This window comes from Cervus canadensis, chromosome 13 (genome assembly GCF_019320065.1).
Source record: "Cervus canadensis isolate Bull #8, Minnesota chromosome 13, ASM1932006v1, whole genome shotgun sequence".
NCBI lineage: Eukaryota > Metazoa > Chordata > Mammalia > Artiodactyla > Cervidae > Cervus > Cervus canadensis.
In genome coordinates this window covers 2,379,550-2,396,945 of record NC_057398.1, presented here as the reverse complement: position 1 = coordinate 2,396,945, position 17,396 = coordinate 2,379,550, and the positions used below count along the sequence as shown (strand labels likewise).

At 45.5% G+C, this 17,396-nt stretch overlaps 1 long non-coding RNA gene across 1 annotated transcript in view; it reads right to left on the bottom strand.

Annotated features, from left to right (window-relative positions):
- Nucleotides 1-323: 323 nt before the first annotated feature.
- Nucleotides 324-17,396, bottom strand: part of LOC122451802 — a 35,327-nt gene continuing 18,254 nt past the window's right edge. Inside the window, exon 3 of the long non-coding RNA XR_006272511.1 lies at nucleotides 324-430. This is a non-coding gene — a long non-coding RNA (uncharacterized LOC122451802). The remainder of the gene's footprint in view (nucleotides 431-17,396) is intronic.

Genomic DNA, 17,396 nt, shown 5'->3' with positions numbered 1-17,396 from the left:
CACTCTGCGGTGACATTACCTCCTTCTCGCGGTCCGCTGAGATGGGCTCTCTGACTGGTCCCATTCTGCCCTTGAGGAAACGGAGTGTTGGAGGCTATCTATGGGGTTGGCCAAGACCTTCGTTCGGGGTTTTCCATTAGATGTTACAGAAAACCCAGAATGAACCTTTTGGCTAGCTCAGTAAGTTGCCCAAGGTCACAGAGCTATACAGGGTCCGGCTGGGATTCAAAACAGGCTTGCTGACTCTCGAGCCGCGCTGTCTGTGTCTGACACCGTCTTCCCCACACCCGCGGTTCTCAGGTGCTGGCTGAGCATCCAGACGGAGGTGTCCTGGGAGAAGCGGAGTATCTGCTGAAGGGCTGGACGGGATTTTTCCCTTTAGTGTCAGCAACACAGTGGTGATGCTTGATGCTCAAAATGCAGACTGTTACTTTCAAGTAAGTGGGAGAAACAGGTCAGTGAACACTGGATCTGAAAATATCTAAAGCACAGCCTTTTTAGGGGTTGCAGGTTTCCACATTTTAGGATACAAGTTGTGTTTTTTTTCTTTTCTGGGAGAGGTCCCTCTAGAGTATTGTTTCACTCAGATGACTGTGAGTTAAGTACACAGTGGCTTGGAAGGTTCCTTCAGACTTAGCAATTCAAATCCTCCTCTTGGTAACGTATGTTGGAGACACTTTTCTTTTCAAATATGAACTTGTATTTCTGTGTCTGAAAAGTGAAGTTTGGGAAGAGGTGGGGGCGGTGTTTTCTGAGAAGGAGGCTGTAGGGAATTGGGCGTGTGTGTGTGTGTGTGTGTGTTCTGAGCAGGAGCCTGTAGGAAACTGGGCTTATAGTCCAGCTGGGAAGAATGGAGAATGGAATTGCTCCTTATTCTGGTAGCAAGAGGCTGAACCAGCACAGAGACATCACCTGGGGAGTTTGCTTGTGGCCCAAATACACTGGTTCTGAACAACTATACTGAACTCTGGGATGGACCCCTGGATTTTGTGATTGCCTTCTCAGGACAAGGAGAAAGGGTCTAAACAGAGGGCTTTGTTTCCCAGTCTCAACTCTGATCTTGCCAAAAGCACGTAACTCCCTCTCTGTACCTGTAGGCATATAAATGATGGTATAGGTGGCGCTAGTGGTAAAGAACCTGCCTGCCAATGCAGGAGACTTCAGAGCTAAGAGTTTGACCCCTGGGTGGGGATGATCCCCTCGAGAAGGAACCCACTCCAGTATCCTTGCCTGGAGAATCCCATGGACAGGGGAGCCTAGTGGGCTACAGTCCACGGGGTCGCAGAGAGTCGGACATGACGGAGTTGACTTAGCACACACACACAGTGGGTCTGGAGTTCAAACCCAGCTGCAGCTCCCTCAGTGTTTCACCCTTCCCCGTTAACCGTTCTTCCCCAGGAGAGGGGCCGTGGCCTAGAGCAGGGAGAGACTGACTTTTCTGAGTCCTAAGAGATCCAGGACTCAGGTGCCAAGCTGAGGCTTTCCTAGTACAGGCACTGAGCTGCCTGAAAGCCTGAGTGCCTGGCTCAGAGCAGTGGCCCCAGGACTGGCCTTTGCGTAGCCACTTCCACGGCACTTCTGCACTCGGTCATCCCCTCTTCCCTCCTGGAGGAGCGGGCTAAACCCCCCAGCGGGTCCCGTCTCTCCCTGGGGGTAGTACAGGTGTAGCCAGGCCACATCAGCCGGAGTGGCCAGCTGAGATGGTGCGGAAGGCCCTGCAGGACTGGCTGAAACTGTTCAGGCCATAGAAGCACAAGCCGTCATAAAGCTGTGTAATACTATAAACACTGATGCAGCAAGAATTCCCAGAAGTTGTCTGAGAAAGGAAAGTAAGAGAGGCCTGGGTTTCCTGCCATTTCAGACTTCTAACATGGTTGGCCACGATAGTGCAGCTCTGGAGGCCGAGTTCAGACAGGCCTGGTGCTTCAGAAAGAGCGAGTATTCAGAGGGCAATGCAATGGTGCCCTCCAGGGCTGTATGATGCCAGCCCCACACTGTGTAAAGAAAAATACCACACTCTGGAGACTGAAGTGACTAGGGGCACCTGAACTGCATAAAACTTGTCCTTATTTAGTTCTGACTGTGAGCTGGTATTGTCTATTCATCACAGTGTTAATCCTGACCGCGATGCTGTTGGTGAGCAAATGAAAGTGAAAGTCGCTCAGTCATGTCTGACCTTTTGCAACCCATGGACTGTAGCCCACCAGGCTTCTCTGTCCATGGGATTCTCCAGGCCAGAATACTGGAGTGGGTAGCCTTTCCCTTCTCCAGGGGATCTTCCCAACCCAGGGATCGAACCCAGGTCTCCTGCATTGCAGGCAGATTCTTTACCAGCTGAGCCACCAGGGAAGCCCAAAAATACTGGAGTGGGTAGCCTCTCCCTTCTCCAGCGGATCTTCCTGACCCAGGAATCAAACCAGGGTCTCCTGCATTGCAGGAGAATTCTTTATCAGCTGAGCTATCAGAGAAGCCCTTTAGGGCTTAGGATGAAACCTTAGGAAGAAAGGCATTTTACAGGTATATGATTTCCTTCATATAGAAACAACCACAACCCTGCAACTCATGATACTTGATCCATGTGTATAAAATGTTCAAAAGGAGACCACCTCACGGGTACCAGAATTCTCCTCCAGGGCATCTCTTCAGGTAAGACTGGAAAAGCAAGCATTCTGCATGCTGGTTTACTTAGATAGAATTCTTAGAAATATGAGTCAAATTCTCATTCTGTTTTAAATTTGAGCAGATAATTCCCACTGAATAATCTATGCCTGGGAACATACTGTTGTTTTTCCAGAGTCAAAGCATAAATATGATTTGCTATATATATTATTCAAAACCTAGTTCCAAGTAGCAGAAAACCCAGTTTACACTGACTTTAGCAAATAGAGCATGCTGTGTGTCATATATATAATATATATAGAGAGAGCGTATATATATATATATATATATATATATATATATATATATATCTCCTGAGGGTAGAACAAAGCTCCTGCTGCAAATATGGGTCCCTCTTCTTCTCTCTCTCTCTGCCTCTTTCTTACTTCATCTCTGAAGCCTTCTTTCTACCCTTTGGGCTTCATTCTCAAACAAACTCCCTTACATAGTATCAAGATGTCCACCAGCTATAAACTTAAAGACTTTCTTCCTAATGATGTCAACAAAGCTGCCCCAGTTGTGTTCCACTGGCTCTGATTGGCTGACTCGGGACACAAGACCGTCTGGATGCAGCCTGTGATGTATCCTCCTTAGGAAGGTCCAGATCACATGCCCTGCCTCCAGTTCAGGGTGAGTAGAGGGCAGGGATATGGTCCTAAGGAAAATCAGAGTGTCAGTAGTAGACGATGAAGTAACAGATATGCTGTGTAAAGTCAAAATGATGTTTTACTACACTGAAAAAAAATTTAAGTATAAATATCTCAATACTTTTATCTGTTCTGCAAAATTTCAGACTTATGGTGATGATGTCCCTAATCAAAGGGAATAACACTCTCCATGACTTTTTAGACTCATCTTTTTTTATGTGGCTCTTTGAATAAAGACTGTATTGAAGCAGTCAATAGACAAGCAGAAGGTAATAAGAAAAAAAAAGCATAACCCAACATAAGTGAAAGAATATTTTCAATGATGGCTAACTAGAGTTATTCTATAATTACTCCACCATAGCCCTGAAAATGAGTCACCAAAGACTGAATATTTATAAGCTTTCTGACCTCAAAAAAATTCAAAATCTCAAATGAGGTCACCTAAGGAGACTGTGGAAAACTTCCATGCAACTTATTGGCAGATTTTAGTTCTTAATTCAACAAGCGTGGTATGAAATGTACGCCATCTGGGTACTGGGAAAATTCTAGTCCGTATTAACTGCTTGTGTGAGAGGCATTCCTGCTATTTAGTTGTAAATGAATGCACCTGCAAACGGGGAAAAAAAGAACACGTCTTATCACTTGCTCCTAGGGCTGGAAGATTTGATGACATAATACTGCTGTTCTGTCCGCTTTTAGACTCCGATCAGTACAGCTGTTCTCCGGCTCCTGAGAATGTGCCGGGCTGTATGCCGGGACAGGAGTGCGCGGGCGGAGGGGGTTTCAGCTGACACTGGGAGGAAATGGTCCCCTCTCGTTTCTCCAGGGCAAGTCCAACATTTCAGATGAAGTGCAGGTACTTCTGACTTTGGTTTTAACCCTGTCACAGAAGTGCATTTCAGGAGAAAACAAGGCTCTACACAAGCCTATGCCTTCCAGCTTGATCACCTGAGACCGTGGGCAGATCCCTGCCTGGTGAGGTCATCGGGGCCCAAGGAAAATCCACATGGACGTCATCACTTCCCCGGTGAGCGGTGAGACAGCCCGACAGGCAGCCTCTGACTGGGGGAGTCACAGACTTCAGGACTGGAAACCCTGTCGCAGAGAGCCTGGGGGTGCTGCGGCCCATCGTGTGGCCCAGACTTGACCTCACAGGTGAGGCACTGTGTACGGCCCTCACCCCTGCAGCAGAGAGCGAAGGAGCTCATGGTGCGCTGACAAGAGGATAGAGTTTATTCAGATCCGAGCACTGCCCCTGACTAGCAGATACGATCTGTGTTCTCTATGAATTATAATGGCTTTAGTTCTTCAGGAAAGTAACTGCAATTTTCCCACAGGCAGATGAGAATTATCTCATTTTTTATCGCAGTATACTTGACTTACAAGGATTTCCACAAACATGTGTGTGTGTGTATGCACACACTTCTTTTACAGATTCTTTTCCATTGTAAGTTATTATAAGATATTGAATATAGTTCTCTGTGTTATGCACAGTAGGCCCCTGTTGTATGTTACATACAGTAGTGTGTATCTGTTAATCCCAGACGACTAATTTACCTCTCCCCTTCCCTGGTAACTGTAAGTTCATTCTCTAAGCCTGTGAGTCTGTTTCCACTTGTAAATAAGTTCATTTCTATCCTTTTCTTTTAGATTCTGCATATAAGTGATATCATATGATACGTCTTTCCCTATCTGATTTATTTCACTTAATATGATAATCCTTAGGTTCATCCATATTGCCACAAATGTCATTCTTTTTTATGACTGGAAAGAAAGAAGTCAGCCATTCCGACTCTGAGCGACTCCATGGACTGGAGCCCACCAGGCTCTTCCGTCCATGGGATTTTCCAGGCAAGGGTACTGGAGTGGGTTGCTATTTCCTTCTCCAGGGAATCTTCCTGACCCAGGGATCGAACCCAGGTCTCCCACATTGCAGGCAGACACTTTACCATCTGAGCCACCTGGGAAGCCCAATGGACATGAGTTTGAGCAAACTCCGGGAGATGGTGAGGTCTAGCGTGCTGCAGTTCATGAGGTCACAAAGAATCCAATGTAACTCAGCAACTGAACAACAAAAAGTATTCTACTGTGTATACACGTATATATTCTAATATATATACCCTACATCTTTTTTTTAATATTTTTAATTGTGGTAAAAGTCACATAATGTAAAAACCAAATATAAATAAAAATAGTACAGATGAACCTACCTGCAAAGCTGCAAGGCAGAGACACATGTAGAGAACACACGTATGGACGGGAAGGGGAGATCAAGTGGAAGACCGGGACTGACATATGAACCTACTGTACAGCACAGGGGAAAGAAAAAAGGTAAACCTTTCATAGAACATGTATTAATCTTAAAAATGTATTTCCGTATCAAGTAGGTGCAGACAAATACTGTTTGACTCCACTTATATGAAGTTCCCAGAACAGTCAAAATCACAGTCAGAAGGTACACTGGTAGATGCCAAAGGCCAGGGGCTGGGGGAATGGGGTGTCAGTGCTTGCTGGGGACAGTTTCAGTTTAGGAAGGCGAATGAGTCTAGAGATGGACGGTGGTGATGGGTGCACAACAATACAAATGTACTCGGTGCCACTGAACTGTACAGCTAAATATGGTTAAAATAGCATGTTTCAAATTAGGTGACTTTTAACCATATTAAACATTGAAAATGAGTAGGGTATACATATTAGAATATTCTATATGGAATAGATACATATATATATATACACAATGGATTATTACTCAGCTATAAAAGAATGAAATAATGCCATTTGTGGTAACTTGGATAAACCCAGAGATGATCTTACTAAGTGAATTAAGTCAGACAAAGAAATAGCATATGCTCTTGCTTATATGCAGAATAAGTAAAAAAAAAAATAACTGATACAAATGAACTTACTTTCAAAACAGAAAACAGACTCAGTAGAAAATGAACTTATGGTTCCCAGAGGGCAGGACAGATTGAGAATTCAAGATTCACATGTACACACTGCTATATTTACAACAGATAACCCACAAGAAACTGCTGTCACAATAGAGGTCTTTTTGACTGAGAAAACAGTCTCTATATTTTTTCTTTTACAATTTCAGGTTAAATTATGTTCATAGCTTTTCTACTGAAACAATCTTTGATAATCAACTTAATCAGCAGTATTTGCATGCATCAGCACAGCAGGGCGGGGAGTTCTCAGCTCGGCCCAATCTGGTGCCCTGAGAGCTCATCTAGTTAGGTCAGGCATTTTCCTAACTGTTGCTCTTGGCTTTGCACAGCTCTCCATCTCATCAGCTTTCAAACACTAATCATCTAAAACTGAAAGTCAGTTATATTCTTGCAGTTATTACAGTTGGAAATTTGGTTTACACTGTTCTTTTGAGGAATAGACTTCTAAGGCAGAATACAGTGTGACATCATTCCACATCCACTAGACTCCCCAAAGGCCAGAAGACCAACACCAAGGATGGCAAGTATCAGAGATGAGGAGCAGCCAGGATCCTCCCACTTTGCTGGTGGGAGGACAGAGCAAGTAAACTAGAGAAAGATTCTGCACTTTCTTATTAAGTTAAAAAACTACCTTAGCACCCAGCAATTCCATTTCTACCCACTGATCCAAGAAAAAAAAGGGAAAAAAAAGAAAGAACATTTACGAAGAACTACAAAGTCATGATGAAAGGGTGCATGCATGAAGTCACTTCAGTCGTGTCTGACCCTTTGTGATCCTAGGGACTGTAGCCCTTCAGGCTCCTCTGTCCTTGGGATTCTTCAGGCAAGAATACTGGAGTGGGTTGCCGTGCCCTCCTCCAGGCGATCTTCCTGACCCAGAGATCAAACCTGCAACTCTTACATCTCCTGTATTGGCAGGAGGGTTCTTTACCAATAGCGCCACCTGGGAAGCCTTCATCAACTCTGAATAATCCAAAATGAAAAACCAATTTTATTAGACTTTATCACTATAATTTCTATAATTTAATGTGCTATAATTCTGTTGTCTTGATGTGCCTTCAAAAGTATAGAAAAAGCATGGTTGACAACTTCTAAAAGTTTGTAATTAAAATACCTACAATCCATAAAAATATTTTATTATAACAACTAACAAAGTTGCTTAATATAAAGCGCCAATGCTCTTCCTCAGTGTCCACTCGGCATCCCAGGAACCTCACCTCCATCCAGGTCCCTGCTGAGACTAGTGTGTCTGCAACCCCTGACTCTTAAGACCAAATGCTTCTGAAATTTAAAATATTCCTGACTGTGGAAAAGCACATATACCATATATGATTTAAAACGTTCAGTGGGTTCAATGTCTTGTAATTAAGCAAACCAACATTTTTGCCGTGAAACATGAATACTGATGCTAAGTGGCATCTGTAATGACTAAATAGCCATGTTGTTTCAGATGGGAATTTAAATCCACCTGGCAATTCAGGAGACATAAGAGATGTGGGTTTGATCCCTGGGTTGGGAAGATCCCCTGGAAGAGAGCATGGCAACCCACTCTAGTATTCTTGCCTGGAGTGCCCCTTGGATGGAGGAGCCTGGGGGGCTACAGTCCAGGGGTCGTAAGAGAGTTGAACACAGCTGAAGCAACTGAGTGCACATGCACAGCTTGATTCACATCATTTTAAAATGTTCAGTTTTCAATCAACAAGCAAGCCACCAAGTGTGGGAAAGCAATATTTGCAATATATGTATCTGGCAGAGAGCTTAAAATATATAAAGAATTCTTAACAACTATAATATCTAAACATACAGTGTGACATCATTCCACATCCGCTAGACTCCCCGAAGTCCAGAAGACCAAGAAGCAGGGCAAGTATCAGAGACGAGGAGCAGCCAGGATCCTCCCACTCTGCTGGTGGGAGGACAGAGCAGGTAAACTACTTTAGAGAAAGATTCTGCACTTTCCTATTAAGTTAAAAAACTACCTTAAAACCCAGAAATTCCATTTCTACCCATTGATCCAAGAAAAATAAAAATAGATGTCCACAAAAAAGACTTGTGCAAAGATGATCATAGCCACATTGTTCACAACAGCCAACAACTGGCAACAGCACAGATGCCCACCAGTAAGGCTCTACAAAGTCTGCTGTATGTACAGAATGGAACACCACTTAGGAAAAAAGGAGTGTATCTGTGATACAGTAAGGATGGATCTCAAAACGCTGAGTGACAGCATTCACACACAGAAGAGAACATGCTCTGTCATGTTAAGTCCGAGAACAGGCAGAACTCACCTGTGCTGACAGGAGTCGGAAGACGGTTGCTGGGAGGATGGTGAGGGAGAACGAACAGCTTGCAGGATGAGGAAATTTCATGGGCCATGGTTTACATCTTGTTTTGGAAGCGTGGGAAGTTACACAGGGTGTATCCTAACTGAACACGGACCCTGTAAGTTTTTTAAGCTCTGCTTTCAGGGTTTGGAACTGCAGGCAAAGGACTCTGGATCTGTATTAAACACTTATTTTCCTGACAGTCCTGTCTCTGATGGAAGAAGTTACCTACACTCTGCAGCACAGAGGAATTCTGCTGCTAAGAACTGGGGCTTCAAAGAGCTGGCCTGGGGCTCCCACACTTAGGTGCCTGACTTCTCCCAGGCAGTCCCTACATGGGGGGGTTGGTAAACTGCTGGGGTGCACTTCAGGGAGACAGAGAAGGTGGTTTAGCACTTAACACCTCGAAGTGCACCTGAGTCTGGCAAACCTCATACAGAATACTGACACCTGCAAGGAAAGGCCCATTCCAGACACCACCTCTCCTGCGCTCCCGACCACAGGCGGGCAGCTCTCCTACTGCTGGGGAGAGGGAACCAGCGATGACTTTGACTTGTTCACGCTCATTACTGAGGGGTCCACAGATGGGGGGCCCGCTGTCCCTTCTCCTGTGGCCCATGGGGTTTCTACATGCCAGTCACACAGTGATGCTAGGCCTTGACCATGCTTTCTGGATCAGGCTCCATACTGCAGAAGAAACACATGGCTCCAATGGGAAAGTGCCTCTAGTTGGCAGGGAGGGCAGCTGCAATCAGGATTCTCTGGGGAAGGACCTAGAGAAGACTTCTAAACCAGACCTTGCTGCCTTCTCTTCAAGGATGACTTTGAGGAGAGGGGAGAGCAAGGAGCATCTCTCACAACTGTCAAAATCAAAATGCTTGTATCTCTGCATGCTTCTAAAGAAAATGCAAACTTGGAATAATATTAAATCTTCAAATTGTGTGATGTGTTCCTTAAAGGTCATTGAGAAAAACCCCCTTGTTTACTTTATGAAATTCTTGTCCTCGTTTAGATTGCAGTCTACTGGGTGAGTGGTAGAAAACAAACAAAAACCACAAAAGGGAAGGGGGAAGGATAAATTAGGATGGGATTGACAGATATTCCCTCTTGATATAAAATAGACAACCAACAAGGACCTACTGTATAGCACAGGGAACTCCTCTCAACACTCTGCAATAACGTGTGTGGGAAAGAGTCTAAAAAAGAACAGATGTGTGTGTGCGCTCACTCCTGTCCAACTTTTCGAAGCCCCATGGACTGTAGCCTGTGGGCTCCTCTGCCCATGCAATTTCCCAGGTAAGAAACCTGGAGTTGGTTGCCATTTTCTACTCCAGGGGATCTCCCCAACCTAGGGATCGAACCCACATCTCTAGATCTCCGGCACTGGCAGGCAGATTCTTTACCACTGGAATTATTTTACCACTGGAATTACTTACCACTGGAATTACCACCTGGAAATACACGAATATGTAAAGGAATGGCTACCAGAATTCTCCTGGATTCTTGCTTGGGAAACCTGGGCAGAGGCACCTGCCTGGCTCAGCCCACGGGGCTTCAGCGAGTGGACACAGCTGAGTGGCTAACACTGCTGCTAGACAGTAAATCCCTGCGCTGTAACCGGGAGCTAACACAGCTTTGTAAATCGACTGTACTCCAGTATACATATATACGCTCGTGATAACTGTTATAAATTGTTATACAAGTAAATCTTGAGATGATTCAGTGTTTACTGCTGAAAGTAAGATCCACACAAGTTCAGAGGCAGCTACCCTTCTAGTTGTGGAACCAGGGACACTTTCCTGATACCGAGTCCTACTTTCCTCATTTGTGAAGTGAGGATGATAGTATTTACTTCAGTATCTACTCTGAAATGTTCAAGGAATTGAGAAAGATCTCGTTTGTAACTGTCAAGCAGAGAATTGCCATGTTCAACTCCTCTTGGACAATTAACCAGATTACTTTCTCTTTGTTCCATTTTCTTGTCTGCAAAATAGGAATAATATTAGCATCTGGCTTGCAAGGTAAAACTGATATATGCAAAGCAGCTGAAACAATGACTAGTCCCCAAAGAACTAAACAGGAGGTGCTTCAGGAGTATTGTTTCTCTGCATCCCACCCAGCTGTGACACAGCCAGTCTGATGCCACTTTCCTCACCGCTGTTGCTCTCGATCTTCAGCCGTCATTGAGGATTAAGGTCCAGAGCTGCTCCAGGCCTGAGTAAGTATTGGGCTGACACTTCAATCCGCATCACCCAGAACCAGGGTAATGACAGTTGACATTTATTGCAAACCTGTTATGCATAAGACACGATACTGCTTTACATGAGCTATGTCACTTAATCCTAACAAAACCCATGTGATGTCAGTGATATTATTATCCTTGTGTTACAAAGGCAAAAGCTTTAAATGCTAGCCTGTTCACGAATACATAGGAAAGAATTAAGATCCAACCCATGTCTGGTGACTCAAGAAGCAGAAGGAATAACCGAAATGGAGGTACAGCTCCTCGGGAAAGAGATGTCCTACTGGGGGTTGAGTTGGGAGCTGAGGGACCCTGAACATGAGTGGTCGGCTTGCAGAAAGCAGAATCAGCACTTCTCCTGAGCACACGTGATTGGAACAAAACTCCCCAGAGCCAAAGAGAGCCCTTGGTCCCTTCTATGGGCTATGGTAACAGACACTCATGTCCTGTTCACACTCCCGGAAAGAGCACTTCCCTGCATCCCCCAGATGAGGCAATATACCTACACACAGTACAGTGTGGTGATCTGCATTAAGACTCTAGTCTTCTGTTACATATTATTATTTAATAAAACAATGTCTCTGCCCAGAACACACTCAAAAGAGAATCTTGTGAGCCAAATTTGTACAGATTTCTATTTCATGCAGAATTACTTAAAACAGTATAAAATTGAAAACATAAAACACAACAAAAGGAAAAGAGCTACCTAACTTGTGGGAAAACCTTAATATAGGGGGCTTCCCAGGTGGCGTTAGTGGTAAAGAACCCGCCTGCCAACTCAGGAGGCATAAGAGACATGGGTTCGATCCCTGGGTGGGGAAGATCCCCTGGAGGAGGGCATGGTAACCCACTCCAGTATTCTTGCCTGGAGCATCCCATGGACAGAGGAGCCTGGGAGGCTGCAGAGAGTCAGACACAACTGAAGTGACTTAGCACACATGCACTTAATGTGGGATACTGTCAAAACTTCAATAATGATGTTTTCAAAGTATGTTTGATAACTGAAAAATATTTATGAAAAACCATCGAGCGAAAAAGCACGTGTGTGTCTGTCTGTGTATATATATTAATATATATAATGCCAGTTGTACAGATAACCTGAACATAATTTTATACCATAAGACTTACATGCATATAAAACATAATTATATGCATATAAATATATGCATAGAAATAAATTATTCTAAAATATGAATGATGACTATCTCTGACAAGCTCTCAGATAATTTGTATCTGCTTCTCTTTCATTTTTATATATTTCCTAACTTTCTATAGTTTTATAAATAAAAAGGAAACATTCAAAATAACAAACTACAATGAAGAGCTAAAACAAAATAATAATGTATGCTGTGACCTTATCTGTGCCTCTGTTTTCAACCAGGGAAACAGCTAGCTAGCTAGACATAGAACACAAGGGCATTAATGAAGAATTATTAATACTTTGTGTGTGCATATATATACATACATACATACATATATAAACCTTTACTTCCCAGACTGACAGTTTAACCCTGACTTTTGCCCTTTTTTGCCACATAACCATAGCCTGGTTATCTACTGGCCTAGAGCTTTGGATTAGAGGCAGCACATGGAAACTGGACGTGTCTATAGAACACTATGGTTACTCAATGAATAGCTCTACTCACTGTCATATTCTGCCTCCCATTGTTATAATTTGATTTTTATATCTATGTTAATCAATTATAATCCCAGTGAGGATGGGAATTATCTTATTCCCTACAGCACCATGCAAAAAGTTGGTTAAGAGCAAGTCTCCAATTAAACCCACAAAATAAAGACTAGGCAATTAAGGAACACTTGAAAAACACTCCCAGTTTAAACCTGTCCCATCAGCAGCCACATAAGACACAAGCGGGGGAGCACACACAGTGGGCGGGTACAGTGACCCACAGTGCCCCGCCTCCTGCCAGGGACTTCAGGAAATGATTGATAAAGCTGGGTCTAGAATGCTTTCTCAGAAGCAAGCTTGAATAAGTAAAACATACTATACAAAGCAAGCCAGTTCCATCTTTCAAAATATATGTAACTTAAGACAGGGAAGTTTTTAATTTGGGGTAAGGCGTTTACTAACTAATACAAATTATCTTTCAGCTTTATCTTCTAAACTGTAGGTCTTTCCGCTGATTTTCAAAAGTACATACACATATTTCAAACTATGATTACCTTCAAGGTCCTATATGTTGAAAAAATCTTGGAAACAGTATAAAAGGATAAAATTATATTTGTCATAAAAATTGCCCAAAGTATATGTCTAATATTTTAAACTATGATTGTCTTTTCCTTTACCATTTATTATCAGTTTTCATATTATTATACTTTTCTATGTTGCACTATAAGGATCATATTCATGAATCATTCATCATTTTTGCACACTTGAGAAGATGTGTCCTAAACCCTGGTGGAAAAAAGAGGGGTTTAGTGAAAAGAAGTGGGGTTTTGGAAACAGGCTGGGGTCTACACTGCAGCTCTCCCACTTACTGAGTGTACCACCTTGGCATGCAAATGCCTTTGAATTGTTTCCTCATCTGTCACATAAATTAAAATGATTTAATTTTTTATGATTCCCACTTTCTGTTAACCTGCAGCAAACAGAAAGGTAGGTGAGTGGAGATAGGTATGAGATAGGATGAATGGAGATAGGTATGAGAGCCTGTCCTCAATTTAAATGCCCTCCAGCCATTCAAGACAACGCTACCTAAGGAAGCCTCCCCACCCCCGAGCCGGGGGTGGGGGGAAGGTGGGGGGTGGGGGGGTGGGGGAGCACTTGCCAAGTCATTGGTTAGCAAATTGGAGGAGGATCCAATGGGAGTGTATAAATGTGATCTAAAATGTCTTGACTGTACCTGTTTGTGCTTTAGCTTTGTATTTAAAAAGAAGGAAATAAACTTGAAAATTGTCATCATAAAAATGAAACAAAAATTAAAATATTTATTGCCATGAGAAACAGTCACCTTTGAAGCAATAAAAACCATCTAGTCTGTGAAAACTAAATGAGCTTGCCTATGTGGACGCATTTTAGCTGACGTGTTCTCACTGCCGTCGGTGTTTTAAACATGCACTCATCCCACCCAGGATCCGCACTTCATGACGCCAACTACTTGTGTTGACTGACTGGCTGACTGAAGTAGAGCTGATTACAAGGCTGTTTCAGTTCCATGTGCAGGCAAAGTGATTGTTAGAAACATCTCTCAGATTCGTTTCCCTTTTAGGTTACTGCAGACTATCGAGTATAGCTCCCCGCGCGATACAGTAGGTCCTGGTTGGCGATCCATCTTAGTATGAACCACGTGTATTTAAATACCACATCGGAAGCCCCATGACTGGCTCTATCTGAGCTCCACGCTCAGCATATGTTGAGCTCCTCCTGGAGTCTCTGGCCTCCGCTTCCCCCCTCACTCTGGGGCCAACACTGTACCTGGGTCCGGGTGCCTCAAACGCTCTCCCCCTCCCTTTGCCCCTCCCGCCCTCCACCCTCAGCTTAGGCATCACTCTGAAGATGCCTCCCTGGACACCTCTGACCTGGAGGCACCCTCCTCCTGTAACCCAGCAGTGCGCCACGCAGCTCTCCCTCACCGACGCTGTCTCATGTTGCCTGTTTACCTGGCGGTGCCTGTTAGTCACCCACCAAACAACTGTAAAGACTGAGGAGTAAGAAGCTCTTTGCAGGCTCGAGTCAGGTTAGATGTGGGGTCCAAAGCAGCCTCCGCTGAAGCCAGCATCACTCGATTAATTAACACCGTGCTATCTTACAAGCCCTGTGACCCTGGGGAAATTATTTAACTTCTCTTGCTTGTTCTCTCAAAGAGATTCTTGGTTTCTGCTTCGCAAATGAAGTCATCTATACCATTTTTCTTGATTCCACACACGTGTTAATATACAATATTTGTTTTTCTGACCTACTTCACTCTGTATGAGTCTCTAGGACCATCCACATCTCTACTAATGACCCAGTTCAGTCCCTTTTATGACTGAGAGTTCACTGTATATACGTAGCACACCTTCTTTATCCATTCCTCTGCTGATGGACATTCAGGCAGAAAGAGACACACAGACATAAAGGTCAAACACATGTACATGGATTGCGGTGGATGGACTGCGAGGCTGGGACTGCCGTATACACACTGCCATGTGCGAACGAGGTAACTGAGGAGGCCCACTGCGGAGCGCAGGGAGCCCTGCCCGGTGCTGTGTGGTGACCTCAAACGGGAAGGCACTCCAAACCAGAGGACGCACGTTTACCCTGAGCGGATTCACTCTGCTGCACCGCAGAAACAAACACCACTGTGAGGCAACTGGACACCAAGACGACACTTTTTTAAAGAGACTCGCTTACATCAGAAACTAAGCAGAACCGGCACTGGTCACATTCGCTGGCTCAGGAAACAGGGGAGAAGACGTGCCCTCGGTGGGCGCAGCCTCCTACCTCCGCCCCCTGCCAGGTCCGCCCCCGAGGACCGCCCTCCTGCTGGTCCTGGAGACGCACTGGTTTCTCAGGAAACCCTTCTGTGCCTGGGCCCTCAATCCCCGCCTCCTCCCTCCTCCTTAAGGAACTGAGTCCACCATGCTTCCCTGTTGCTTGTGCATCACCAATGTTTCTCTTTCTTCAACATCATCCCCAACGGATCTAAAAATATTCTATGATTTCTTTTGTCTTAAAAAATAAAATAATTTTAAAAAATGACTCATTCCAGCCAAAGGATGACTTATTTGCAGCAAAAATCTACAATAAAGGGGTCTCTCCTCACTCTCTGCCACCCTTTCTCGCCTTATGATCTTTTGAGTGCACTGCAGTCAAGCTTTTGCTCCAGGTAAGATACTGAAACCATTTCCAGGAAGCGCTTCCTGTCAAGATCTTTGATGGCTTCTGTGCTGGCCCCCATTGCACAGTCGACGGCTCCTACCTCGCTGACACAATCTGTTCGCTGGCCGCCTGCCTCACAGCGCCCTCCTTCTCAGAGGAGACCTGCAGCTACTGGGCCCGTGACCTGGATGACCCCGGGCCTCTGCTCCCCCGCCCTCTGCCCGCACACACCGCTCTGGCAGTCTCATCCATTTTCACATCACCAGATGCACATCCATACCCATCAGACTCATCCTCCTAACTCCAGACTCGGATGTCCAGTCCCCTGTCCTGGCCGCTCCGCTGTCCAGCAGACACACGTCCCAAGCACACTCCCGCTCCTCCCACCGCCGCCCCCACCTCAGCCGACAGCAGTACCACTTGCCGGCTGCTCAGAGGGAAAAACGAGGCCAGCGTCGAGCCATCCCTTTCCGTCCTTCCCTGCCCATCCAACGCTCAGGAAACCCTACTGGCCCTGCCTTCAAATGCGCCATCCAACCGTTTCCCATAACCATGTCCACGTCACCAGTAATCACCTCTTTCCTGAATTACTACAGTAGTCTCATTAGTTTTTTTTTAATTGATACTTCCACTGTTGCTCACCTTCACAGCCCTCCTCAGGACACCCTTTAAATGGATAAGCAGATCATTTCACTCTGCCACTCAAAACCTTGCAGGGGCTTCAACTCTCACAAAGTTAAAGGCAAAACTCTGCAGGGGCCACTCGGTCCCACGCCATCTGGACCCCCTTTCCTCTCTGACCGCTAAGTCCTCCCCTCGATCAGCTCAGCCACACCATCTACCTGGGCATGGTCCACGCTGGGTGGGTGGGTCCACACCGGCTGCCTGGGCACGGTCCAGGCCGGGTGGGTGGGTCCACACCATCTGCCTGGGCACGGTCCACGCCGGGCGCATTCACTGGGGCTGCTGCACTGTCTCTGGACCCGGACCAGCTTTCCCCGGAGGCCTGCATGGCTCAGTCCATCCCCTCATTCAAGCATTCGCTCAGACACCTACCTTGACTCTCGTTTAAACTGAAAGCTTCTGCCTTCCGTCTCCCAGTCTGGCTGCTTCCTTCTTCACCATTCTCTATCCTCCCCGCCCCATAGGGTTGACCGCCTCTAACATACGAAGTCACTTCCTGGATCATGTTTATTGACCGCCTCTCCCTACCAGAATATAAATCCCACGAGGCAAGTGCTCTTAACTGTTTTGAATCCCAAAAGCCTAGAACAGTCTTGGCACTTGGCCTGCGGCACTCGGTCAGTAACTGGGGGTGAGGGGGAGACTCGAGGTGGACAGCGGGGTCCCACAGGAAACCCTGCTGTCTGTGAGGGCGCTCTGCACCCAGTGTCTCCTGCGCCTCCCCCTCGCCCCCTCCCACCACAGGTAAATTTCCTCTGCAGCACGGTGAGCGGCCGGAGTGGGGGCACAGCCACAGAGAGCCCCGTGTTTATCTTGTCCCATCTACTGATCCCAAAGCGGAGAGCTTTTTTCTTTAGGAATCAATAGCGTTCCAGGGATTCTGATTCATTTGGTCAGTGGACAAAACAATGGCCATGTCTGGGTTACAAGGCCACCCCTCCTGGGGGTGAGAACCTGTGATTGACAGCTTCATAGGCACCACATGCAGGCCAAGTGTTAACACCTAAACACAACGGCGTGTCACCGGATCAAATGGGCCAGACGTATCAAAAGATGATCGCTCCCCTGTCT